Here is a 12,691-nt window from a genome sequence, read left to right as displayed (position 1 = left end):
GACCAGATGTCTTTAAAGATCCTAAATTTGTCGTTCTGTTGATGGGCTCTCTTCTCCAGACTTGCTAATTCATTCAAATTATTATCCTCATTTGTCCACAGACAGCTTTCTACAGCCAGTAGCATACTCACCCGTGGAAATGTGGGCTTTTGATGAAACTTAGAGTTGAACAACTACCCAGACTGTTTTGGGCAAAAAGGTGGGCATGTCATATGCCCTTCTTCAGTCTTCGTGGATCAGCAGTGAAATTAATTTGTATTTTCACAAGAAAAAGATTTTAAAAGTTGAAGATGCATTTCAAACTCGAGGCTACATATCCAAGGTCGAGTCAGAGACCTTGAGGACTCCATTTGCTGACGCTGACTCAGGATGCCCTTAGTTCAAGCTCTCCTGAGGCCTCATTTTGGTGGACTTTGCGCTCAACTAGACATTTACAAGGACAAAAACTGGAGCTTTACAATTGGGACAAGTTCGTTTACTAAAAATAATGCAGCATCTAGAGACAGGTAAAACTGCATTCTGGGAAGCAACATTATTCTAGTACTTTACTCACGCTCTCCCAGCTGCTTCTGCAAATGATGACATTCTGTAATTCTGAAGCTGCACTACCACCTACCCCCCTGCCCTTCTCAGCCTTGGACGGATTTTGCTGTTTCTTTGTGCAAGATGCCCAAGAAGGCAACACTTCCTGCCACTACAGCCCTCACTCCTGTCCCCGCTTCTGAACTCTCATCAACTCCTCATTTGCAATCACACCCAGCACTTTGCTACTCTCAATCCTGTGTGACCTAAATTTGAATGCTGAGGGGATGGGGAACAGGAGAAATATGCCACTGGAGGTGGAGAGCCAGCGCTGCTGCAGGTTCAAACAGCCGTTCAAGCCCTTTACCTTGAAGCCTTAGTCTCCTTACCCTCCAAAATTCAATACCTGCCCCCTTGCATCTTGCTTTCCACTTGTTCTGGAGAAAGAGTTCAGGTGGGGACTAAGGACACTAATTAGTTCCTTCCTCCCGGGTCTGTTGATGTACCGGCCCCAGTCGGAGGGGACCCTCCACCTCTGCCCTGCCCATCCTCCCAGCTCCCCAAGTCAGGCTGTTGCCAAATAGAACAGCAAAGATCTAATTCTTCGTGAATGTTTTTCTGCTTTTGTAATGCATAATGACAATAAATGTCCCTCCCCTCATCCCCCTTATTCTCCCTCTGGTCTGGGAGGGAGAAAAATGTTTCCTTCTAGTGATGCCACGGGCATCTCCGCTTTGGGAAGTACAATCTACTTCCACCCCAGCCCAGTCACACTTGTTATGTGAGGCCAGTTTTCCCTGAGTGCATGGTTTCAAAACCACCCCAGAGAGGTGAGCCTGAGCCGAGGTTTCCTTGCACTGCCTCTTGAATCATCACTGCCCTAAGGAGGGCGCGAGGCTGGGAAGCCAGCCGGGGCTGCATCTGCACGCGGGCGCCAGGCAGATGCACACAGCCAGCAGCTGAGCTTCATTCTGTTGCTGAGTGCGGGAGTGGGTCCCGTTAAAGACTCAGAGATGGTGAGAAGTGCCTTTTTCCTTGAGAAGCAGACAATTAAGGGCTTCACTGAATCAGACAGTTGGAAATAATCATCAGCTGCTGACCTCTCTAAACCCTTAGGTGGTTTTCTCCCTCCAATCAAGTCCTGAGTGTGCAGAGAGCCACGGGCATAATAGCTGCTGAGCTATTCACACCCCGGCTTCAAACTTCCTTGAAACGAATGGAACAGAAATATGTCATAAATAGGTGACACCATCAAGGCTCCGCGGCAAGAAGGGCATCAGGAGCCGCCATTCTCCATGCGGTTCCTTGCCCTGTGCTTTGATCAAAAAGGATAACATCCTGTGAACGGATGGGGTTAGGGCCATCAGCGGAGCCAAAGCCAGTTCTCCCAGCACAAAATGCCAGCCACTGGCCCAGGGGCCAGAAACGGGGCCAATTCCTGCCCAGACCTTCTTCCTGTGGAGTCACCAGAACCAAGGGGAGGTTCAGTCCACAGTGTTCTGCAAACTGTGGGTTCCAGACGCCGCAGCAGTTACTGAGATCAGACAGCCACCCTGAGCCCTGGAACACGGCCCCTGGGGCGAAGCGGACCACAAAGCTCGCAGCCCAGGGTTTTCCTGCGCAAGCGCTCTGACGTGAGGCCCCGCCCCCGAGGAGCCCCCCCGCCCCCGAGGAGGCCCCGCCCCCGAGGAGCCCTCCCCCCCGAGGAGGCCCCGCCCCCGAGGAGCCCCTCCCCCCCGAGGAGGCCCCGCCCCCCGAGGAGGCCTCACTCGCTTCCTGGCCGGAGAACTGGGAAGGGCTTTGCGCATTCAGCAGGTGCCCCTTTGGGGGGGTTGGGGGGCAGCCTCTATTCTGTCACCCCGCAGACCACAATGGAGTCAGTCATGGGCATGGAAAAGGGAAAACCAACACCAATAAACCCAAACCTGTATTTGTAAAAATTAAAATTAAAAACCAGATTTTTGATCACAGGGATTTCATTAAGGTAATATGTCAGTGGCAACTCTTTAAAGGTTATTGTGAAGACTGGGAAAATGAATTTTTCTTTTAAATAAAAGTTATCTTTGGAAAAGCCCTCCCCAAATACTGCACAACCCAGCCTATACCAGGAAGGATTTCTAGGGGTGTTCTACAGAATCGTAAGTTGGTTTTTTTTTTCTATAGTAGTAATTGTGCTTGTTTTTGTTGTTTTAGAAACAAACTTCGTAAGTTTATTTTGTCAGCCGGACACAGTTGCAATTACCGCCAAGGACAATAGCCACATTTACTGAGCGCCTAAGCTTAGTGCTCTACGCTGATCATCTGCTTAAAATTTCTGTACAATCCTAGGAGGCAGGATCATTACCCATTCTACAGCTGAGAAATCTGAGGGTGAGAGAGCGTAAATTAACTTGCCCAAAGTTAATTGCAAATGGTACGAGTTCGGATTCAAATCTAGACAGTGCCCTAGCTGTTTTTAACCATTTTTTTAAACGGCTAATTTATCAAACTAATTCAAAACACCAACCACTCCTTGGTAAACCCTTCTCATGTGCCAAGTACTCAGGTAGATAGGGGGAATACATCAAGAATTACAAAGGTTCCCTGCACTCACAGGGTTCCCAGCCAATTAAGGAGAGAAAGACTTATAAACAAATGGGCACTGAATTCAAACAGCTATTCTGAAGCCATAAAGGCTTCATAAGGCAGGTCAATAAGACAACCAGGACTGGGGAGGATCTACTTATGAAATAGCTCATCATCATCATCATCACCATCATTGTCACACAACAACAATTAGCATCTATTGAATGCATACTGAGTGCCAGGCACTGTGTTAAGTGCTTATCATTTATTAAGATTTTTAGTGGTCACAACAGTTCCATGAGGCAAGAGCTACTATCATCTCCATTTTAAGGATGAGGAAACTGAAGCATAAATAGGATACATGACCAGACTGAGGTTACGTGGCAGATAAGCTTACCTGGCTGAAAAGGTGAATGGGCAGTGGTTGGGCAGGGGCCAGGAGAAGACATTCCCACTTGGGAGATGCAGTGGGTATGTCTAGGCATCTCTGAGCTGGGCCATGTGGCCTGACCAGGGACTGAGAGCTGCACAGGGGGAGGTAATGCTGGGACTGAGTAAAACTTTATAAGCCAGGCTGACAAATATGTCCTTTATCCCACAGGCAACAGTGGTGCTCTTACTGAGAAAGAAGGTGGGCGGAAGAGACTTGGGGTTGAGTCTGATGTACCCGTGGTACACATGGGTAGAGATGCCCATTGAGCAGTTTTGTGGTGTAGGGCCTGGGAAGGGCTGGGGTTGGAGCTCTAACTGCTAAAAGATTAGGCCATGAAAGTGGGACAGTAATTCACCCAGGAAAGATGGGTGGAGATTTTCAGCCAGGGAAATTTATTAAAATTACAGATATCTGGATCCCCCACAACCTATTGGCTAAGAACTGCTGCTGGAGTGAGAGAGAAGAGGGCCAAGGACAGAGCCTTTAAAAAGCAGACTTTAAAGGTTGGCAGAGGAAAAAAAAGTCAACAAGATGTTGAGAAAGATGATCCCAAGAGGTATGGAAACCAGAAGAGAAGAGCTTGGATGTCAAGAAGGAAAAGGCTTGCAAGTTGTTGGCCAATCTGTGTGAAATGCTTCCTAGTGGAGAGTGCAACGAGGTGGTGGCTGGCGATGTCTGCCTTTCAGAAGAGAGGTAGGCAGAGGAGCCTGACAGAGCAATGGAAGAGGGGAGACTTTTTCTGGTGAGGGACCTGGCTGAGGAGAAGGTGGCAGAAGATGGAAAAGACCTGAAACAGTGGGGCGGCAGCCCTGGAGGAGAGAGCAGAAACCCTGCTTTCCAATGGAGGAAGGCACCTTGGACACAAGATTGAACCCTGCTCCTTGAGGCACGATGGAGGCCGGCATAGAAGCCAGAAGCAGGGGGAGTTCATGCTGGAGAGCCTCCATATCCTCTCCCAGGTAGACGGCATGACTATTAGCTGAGAAAAAGAAGGAACAGACTGGTGGCGGGAGAGCTGCTAAGGAAGATAAGGACACTGGCCCAGGCCAGGGACATAAGCTCCAAGCTAAGGTGGGGGTCCTCTTAGACAGACACAGGTTCTGGAGCCACAGCCACTTCAACAAGAACCTTTAGTTGGGTCGCACCCCTTCTCTGACCCTGCAAGGCGTGGTCCTACCCAACTCTCCTCCATCCCCTCCTCTGCAGAGGCTTCCTGCACTCCAGCCACCGGCTGCCCTTCTGCGCTTTCCACCTTAAGACTATGCGCGTGCAGCTCCCTCTGCCTGGACCATTACCACTCTCTACCATCACAGCGCTGGAAAGTTTTGTTTGCGATTTTTTGGTCTTTTTTTGTCTTTAGCCATTTCATTTACAAGGCATTTACAAGTGAGAAAGAGGGACAGCCACCTCGTAGGCCGGCTGAAGAGTCTTTCTGGGAAGCTGCTCCTCCTGCAGGAAGGAGCACCAGCAGCCTGCAAACCACATGCCTGCAAACCAGATACAGGTTTCCACACAGCCAGGAAAGAAAGAACCATCAGATTTCAGAGCTCTCCCTCTAGCTCAGACCCTTCATTCCAAGACCTCTAGCTTTGTGTAACAGATGGGCATTCTCTCCTTTCCCAAAGACCCCCAGATATACTCAGTATCTGCACTGTGACATCAGACACTCAGGACAGCTGTGGCCCAGCCAGGCCCTGATGAGCCAGAAGGTCACCTTCTCTCCATGAAGCAACCAGAGTGGCCCCTGCCCTGCAGGCACAGTGGGCCACCAGTGCTGGAGGAGGGGCGTTTCTAGGCCATTCCCCAACCTGGGTTGGTGCTGCCATCCCCAACAGGGGCACGGGGCCCATTTCCCTAACGACCTGCAGGTACATAATTTTCTATTCCTGAGGGAGAACTGGGGACTCCTGGGGGAAAGAGCAGCTGCAACCGTTGGGGGTAGAGAAGTGATTAGCACAGGGTCTCCTGTACAAAGGCACCTCAAGGAATCTCAGCAGTTGGAGGGGCAATAGTTACCAGGAGAACAAATAGCCCAGGTTCCTAAAACAAAGGATGCAGATACAATTCAAAGGGGGTCAGGTGCGTGCTGGGCTGGGGCAGATCTCTACGGGTCCAACACGTTCCTGTCAGCCACACGCCACAAGCAGTATCAGAACCAGCTGTCTTTTTTTTTTTTTTTAATATGCAAGTCTTCAAGATAACTTTATAGATCTGAGTGGGCTGGGGAAAATATCTTATGCAAAACAGAAGCAGTGCAAGCTGCCAGCTCTGGTCCTATGCTTCAGACACTCATTTGCTATGAATACTGTGAAAGCAATGAATACATATATTTAAATTTTTTTATTATGTTGTGATACATGCAAAATATATGCAGTGTATAAATAAGTTTTGAGGTATAATAATCAAACGAACACTTGGGAACCAAGTCCCAGTAGCTCAGTGCCATCACCTAAGTGCTGCTTCTCCAACCAACCCCATCTCCCCACCGGAGGTGCCCAGTAGCCCATTCATATTTCTAGTGTGAGTCAGTGGGACACGTAGGTCTGTACAACCCTTTTCAATCTTGTTCATCTTCAATATAGTTAATATTACTTCTAGACCCACTATAGAATCACCTTCACTCGTATCTATTCCCTTACACTGGAGTTCAATCTCATTAGCTAACGGTTCACCCATCTCTACCTTCTATGTATCTCTAAATCCCCTATCTTCTGTATTATAAGGCTCTGATTATACCTTTATGCTGGTCATAAAAGTGGACTCATACAGTATCTATCCTTTTGTGTCTGGCTGACTTCACTTAACATTATGTCCTCAAGGCTCATCCATCTTGTCATGTGCTTCAGGACGTCATTTTGTCTTACTGTTGCATAATATTTCATCGTATGTATATACCACATTTTGTTGATCCACTCATCTGTTGATGGGCATTTGGTTTGTTTCCATCTTTTGGCAATTGTGAGTAATGCTGCTATGAACATTGGTGTGCAAATGTCTGTTTGTGTCATTGCTTTCACTTCTTCTGGGTATATACTAAATAGTGCTATTGCTGGGTCATAGGGCAACTCGATATTTAGTTTCTAAGGAACTGCCAACCAGTCTTCCATGGTGGCTGCACCATTACACTTTCCCATCAGCACTGCATAAGTGTCCCAGTTTCTCCACATCCTCTCCAACATTTATAGTTTCCTGTTTGTTTAATAGCAGCCATTCTTATAGGTGTGAGGTGGTATCTCTTTGTAGTCTTGATCTGCATTTCCCTTATAACCAGTGAAAACTAGCATTTCTTCCTGTACTTTTGAGCCATCTGTATTTGCTCTTCAGAAAAATGCCTATTGATATCGTTAGCCCATTTTATAAATGGATTGTTTATTCTTTGGTTGTTGAGTTATATGATTTCTTTGTATATACAGGAAATGAAACCTTTGTCTGATAAGTGATTTCCAAATATTTTCTCCCATTGAGTTGGCTGCCTCTTCACTTTTTTGACAAAGTCTTTTGAGGTTCAGAAGCATTTGATTTTGAGGAGTTCCCATTTATCTATTTTTTCTTTTGTTGCTTATGCTTTGGGTGTAAAGTTTAGGAAGCTACCTCCTATTACTAGGTCTTGAAGATGCTTTCCTACATTTTCTTCTAGAAGCTTTATGGTGCTAGTTCTTATATTTAGGTGTTTGATCCACTCTGAGTTTTTAAAAAAAATTTTTTTTTTAATTAAAAAAATTAACAACAAACAAAACATTAACATCTCACACTGAGTTAATTTCTGTGTAGGGTATAAGATATGAGTCCTCTTTCATTCTCTTGGCTGTTGATATCCAGTTCTTCCATGCCCAATTATTGTATAGACAATTCTGTCCCAGTTCAGAGGATTCGGGGCCTTGTCAAAAATCAGTTGGCCATAGATTCGGTGGTCAATTTCTGCACTCTCAATTTGATTCCATTGATCAATACTTCTGTCTTTGTGCCAGTACCTTGATGTTTTGACCACTGTGGCTTTATAATAGGTTTTAGTCAGGGAGTGTAAATCCTCCTGCTTCGTTCTTCTTTTTTAAAATGCTTTTAGCTATTTGGGGTCTCTTTCCCTTCCAGATGAATTTGGTAGTTAGCTTTTCCAAATCTTCAAAGTAAGTTGTTAGAATTTTGACTGGTACTGTGTTGGATCTGTAGATCACCTTGGAGAGAACTGACATCTTAACTATGTCAGTATGGGAATGTCTTTCCAACTATTTAGATCTCCTTTGATTTGTTTTAGCCATGTTGTGTAGTTTTCTGTGATCAAGTCCTTTATGTTCCTAGTTAAGTTTATTCCTGAGTATTTGGTTCTTTTAGTTGGTATTGTGAATGGAATTTTTTCCTTGACTCTTCAGCTAGCTCATTGCTTGTGTATAGAAGAAATGTTACTGATTTTTGCACATTCTTTTTTTCTTTTTTTAATTTCTTTGCACATTAATCTTATATCCTGCCACCTTGTTGAATTTGTTTATTAGCTCAAGTAACTTTGCTGTAGATTTCTCAGGATCTTCCAAGTATAATATCATATCATCTGCAAATAATGAGAAATTTACTTCTTCCTCTCCAATTTGGATGCCTTTTATTTCTTTGCCCTGCCTGATTGCTCTCGCTAGAATTTCAAGCACAATGTTGAATAATAGTGGTGACAGTGGCATCCTTGTCTTGTACCTAATCTTAGGAGACAGTCTCTCTCCATCGAGTATGATGCTGGCTATCGGTTTTTCATATTGTTTTAGTTTACCAAAGCTGTCAGAATGCAACACACCAGAGATGGGTTGGCTTTTAATAAAAGGGGATTTAATTAGTTAAAAATGTATAGTTCTTCAGAGGAAAGGTAGCTAACTTTCAACTGAAGTTCTTTCTTCACGGGAAGGCACAGGGCAATCTTTGCTGGCCTTCTCTCCAGGCCTCTGGGTTCCAACAATTTTCCCCAGGGTGATTCCTTTCTGCATCTCCAAAGGCCTGGGCTGAGCTGCGAGTGCTGAGATGAGGTATGCTGAGCTGCTTGCACTATGCTATGTTGAGCTCTCTCATTTATACATCCAGCCAATTAAATCAAACATCATTCATTGAAGCAGGAACACCTCCTAGCCAACTGCAGATATAATTAGCAAGATGAGCTCCACATGCCATTGGCTCATGTCCACAGCAACAGAACTAGACATCTTCACCTGGCCAAGTTGACACCTGAACCTAACTACCACACATACATTTCCTTTATCATATTGACGTAGTTGCCTTTAATTCCCATCTTTTGGAATGTTTTTATCAGAAAAGGATGCTGAATTTTGTTGAATGCTTTTTCAGCATCACCAAGATGATCATGTGATTTTTCCCTTTTGATTTGTTAATGTGCTGTATTACATTAATTTATTTTCTTGTGTTGAACTATCCTTGCATTCCTGGTATACACCTCCACTTGGCCATGGTGTATAATTCTTTTAATGTGCTGTTGGATGCGATTTGCTAATATTTTTTTGAGAATTTTTACATCTATGTTCATTAGGGAAATTGGCCTGTAGTTTTCCTTTCTTATAGCATCTTTACCTGATTTTGGTATAAAAATATTAGCTTCATAAAATAAGTTAGGTAGAGTTCCTTTTTCCTCAATTTTTTGGAAAAGTTTCAGCAGGATTGGTGTTAGTTCTTCCTGGAAGGTTTGATAAAATTTCCGTGTGACACCATCTGGCCCTGGGTTTTTCTTTGTAGGAAGATTTTTGATAACTGACTGAACCTCTTTGCTTGTGATTGGTTTGCTGAGACCTTCTGTTTCTTCCTGAGTCAGTGTAGTTTGTTTGTGTGTCTCAAGGAATTTGTCCATTTCATCTAAGTTGCCTAATTTGTTGTTGCATAGTTGTTTATAGTATCCTTTTATAATTTATTTCTTCAGGATCTGTGGTAATGCACCCCTTCTCATTTCTGATTTTATTTGCATCCTCTCTCTTTTATTCTTTGTCAGTCTTGGTAGCGGCCCATCAATTTCATTGATTTTCTCAAAGAACCAACTTTTGGTTTTATTGATTCTTTCTATTGTTCTTTTCTTCTCCCATTAATTTATCTCTGCTTTAATCTCTGTTATTTCTCTTCTCCTATTTGCCTTGGGGTTAGTTTGCTGTTCTTTCTCAAGTTCCTCCAGGTTTGCTGTTCAGTCCTCACTTTTTGCTCTTTCTTATTTTTTAATATAGGCATTTATTATTATTATTATTTTAATATAGGCATTTATTATTATTATTATAATTATTTTAATATAGACATTTATTATTATTATTTAGGGCCATAAATTTCCCTCTCAGCACAGCCTTTACCACACTCCGTAAGTTTGAAGAAGTTGTATTCTCATTTTCATTCATCTCCAGATAGCTACTGATTTCTCCAGCAATTTCTTCTTTGACCCACTGGTTGTTTAAGAGTGTGCTATTTAATCTCCATTATTTGTGAATGTCCTCATTCTTTGGTGGTTACTGAGATCCAGCTTCATCCCATTGTGATCAGAGAAAGTGCTTTGAATAATTTCAATATTTTTAAATTTATAAAGACCTATTTTTGTGTCCCAGCATATGATTTATCCTGGAGAATGTTCCATGAGCACTAGAGAAGAATGTATAACCTTGTGCTTTGGGGTGCAATGACCTATATATGTCTGTTAGGTCTAATTCATTTATCAAGTTATTTAACTTCTCTATTTCCTTGTTAATCTTCTGTCTGGTTGTTCTATCTAGAGAGGAGAGTGGTGTATTAAAGTCTCCTACTATCATTGTTGAAACATCTGTCTTTATTGAAACAACTGCCTTCAGTTTTGCCAATGTCTGTCTCCTGTACTTTGGATCTCCTTGATTGGGAGCATAAACATTTATGATTGTTATATCTTCTTGGTGAATTGACCCTTTAATTAGTGTATAGTGTCCTTCCTTGTCTCTTATGATGTCTTTACATTTAAAGTCTATTTTGTCCAATATTAGTATAGCTATTCCTGCTTTCTTTTGTTACAAGTTGCGTGGAACACCTTTTTCCATCTTTTCACTTTCAATCTATTTGTATCCTTGTGTCTAAGATGAGTCTCTTGTAAGCAGCATATAGCTGGATTATGTTTCTTAATCCATTCTGCCAATCTGTATCTTTTAATTGGTAAGTTAAATCTGTTAACATTCAATGTTATTACTGAAAAGGTGTTTCTTGATTCCACCATCTTATCTTTTTTATTTTATTTGTCAGATCTATATATTCTTTTCTCTCTTTCTTTTTGTATTCTTTAACTTACCCTTAGTGGTACTCTTCAATTCTGTGCCCTCCTCCAGACCTCTCTCTGCTGTCTTTTTTTTTTTTTTCAGCAGGCAGAACACCTTTTAGTATTTCTTGTATGGCCAGTCTCTTGTTGACAGATTCTTTCGGGATTTGTTTGTCTGTGAAAATTTTAATCTCTCCCTCAATTTTGAAGGACAGTTTGGCTAGGTATGGAATTCTTGGCTGGAAGTCTTTCTCTTTCAGGATCTTGAATTATCATACCATTGCCTTCTCACCTCCAGGGTGTTAGTTGAGTAATGTGAACTCAGTCTTATATGATTTCCTTTGTATGTCGTAGATTGTTTTTCTCTTGCCGCTTTCAGAATTTTCTGCTTCTCTTCAACATTTGACAGACTGATTAGTATGTGCCTTGGGGAAGGCCTATGTGGATTTATTCTGTTTGGAGTTCTTTGGGCTTCTTTGACTTGTATATTTATGTCCTTTATGAGGGTTGGGAAGTTTTCCCCCATTATATCACAACTACTCTTCCTAGTCCTTTACTCCTCTCTTCTTCTGGGACACCAATGATTCTTAGATTTGTGCACGTTGTTTTGTCCATCATTTCCCTGGGTTCCCATTCAATTTTTTCCATCTTTTTTGCCATTTGCTGTTTTGAATCTTTGAAGTCCATTATGTGTCTTCTATATTACTTATTCTTCCTTCTGTCTCTTCTAATCTGGTGTTGTATGCCTCTAGTATGTTTTTTTATTTGGTCAACAGAGTCTTTAATCTCTGTGATTTCCACTATTTTTCCATTTATTCTTTCAAATTCCTCTTTGTACTCTTCTACTGTCTTGATCACCTTAATGTCATTTGTTATCCCACTTATTTTATTAAGTAGAGTTGTATGAATATATTTAATTAGTGGTTCCAATGTCTGGGTCTCTTCTGGTGTTTTAATTTGGTCATTAGGCAGGGCTATATGTGTCTGCACTGTGATATGCTTAGTGATCTTCTGCTGTCTTTGTTACATGTAAATATCTTGACTGATTTACTTTGGGAGTTGATTTCTTTCAGTCATCTAAGGCCTTGCTTGAGGGATGGTTGTACTGGAGGGAGCAGGACACATGATTTGTTTCAGGGCAGGTATGGGCACAGGTTGGGAATGTTACCCTGATGCATATGCAGGTGTACCGGTCTGGTGGGGCATAACCCTGGTGTGCGCTGGTCTAAAGCATGGGGTCCTTTGTGCACATGCATAGAGCTGTGGCAGCAGGTCAGCATTATGTCTTTGTGGACTGGGGGCAGCTGTCATCTGGCACTTTCTCAAAGCTGGAAAGTGAGGCTGAAGGCTGTGTACATGCATGGTTCTAGGACTGCTATAAAGTGCAGTTTTCAGAGCTGAATGACGTGATTGGGGGCCCGTGTGCATGCATGGGCCTGGGAGTGCCGTAAAGGAATTCACTGAGCTCAGGGAGGGTGGGATGAGGTTATGGGCGGGGGCTGGGGGTAGCCTAGGTAGGGAGGTTAGTGCCCACAACCTTTATGCGCTAGCAACAGTTGGCAGGGAACAGGAAGGGGGATGTTGTGCTTGGGAGTTGTGCACGAGAGGTGATTTGGGCTGCACTTGGGGTGGGGGTGAGGGGCAGGTACATGCACCGGAGGCTGGTTGGGTGGGGGTGCCTGGAGCACGGGCAGTGGGAGCAGGTGATGGGGTTCAGGTGTGTGGGGTGTGGGGTGAGTCACTGGTCAAGGGGCTGTTATGGTGAGGGTAGCACCCCCAAAGAACTTGGCCTGGCTTACTTCCTAGTTCTGCACTTCAGTCCATGCACTCCCTTGGGCTCCATGCCTTGGCGCCACACTCTAGCCTTCTGCCTCTCGGTTCCTCAGCCTCCGCAACCAGGGCTGCCGCACATGGTGCAGAAGGCTCTCCCAGGG

At 43.7% G+C, this 12,691-nt stretch overlaps 2 protein-coding genes across 14 annotated transcripts in view; one reads left to right on the top strand and one right to left on the bottom strand.

The window, feature by feature from the left end:
* Window positions 1-12,691, bottom strand: part of SDCCAG8 (SHH signaling and ciliogenesis regulator SDCCAG8) — a 319,229-nt gene that overhangs the window by 10,485 nt on the left and 296,053 nt on the right. The window lies entirely within an intron of this gene.
* Window positions 1-12,691, top strand: part of AKT3 (AKT serine/threonine kinase 3) — a 430,706-nt gene that overhangs the window by 401,161 nt on the left and 16,854 nt on the right. The window lies entirely within an intron of this gene.

This window comes from Tamandua tetradactyla, chromosome 7 (assembly GCF_023851605.1).
Source record: "Tamandua tetradactyla isolate mTamTet1 chromosome 7, mTamTet1.pri, whole genome shotgun sequence".
Lineage (NCBI taxonomy): Eukaryota > Metazoa > Chordata > Mammalia > Pilosa > Myrmecophagidae > Tamandua > Tamandua tetradactyla.
The sequence above is the reverse complement of the archived record's forward strand: the minus strand, read 5'-3'. Positions and strand labels throughout refer to the sequence as shown.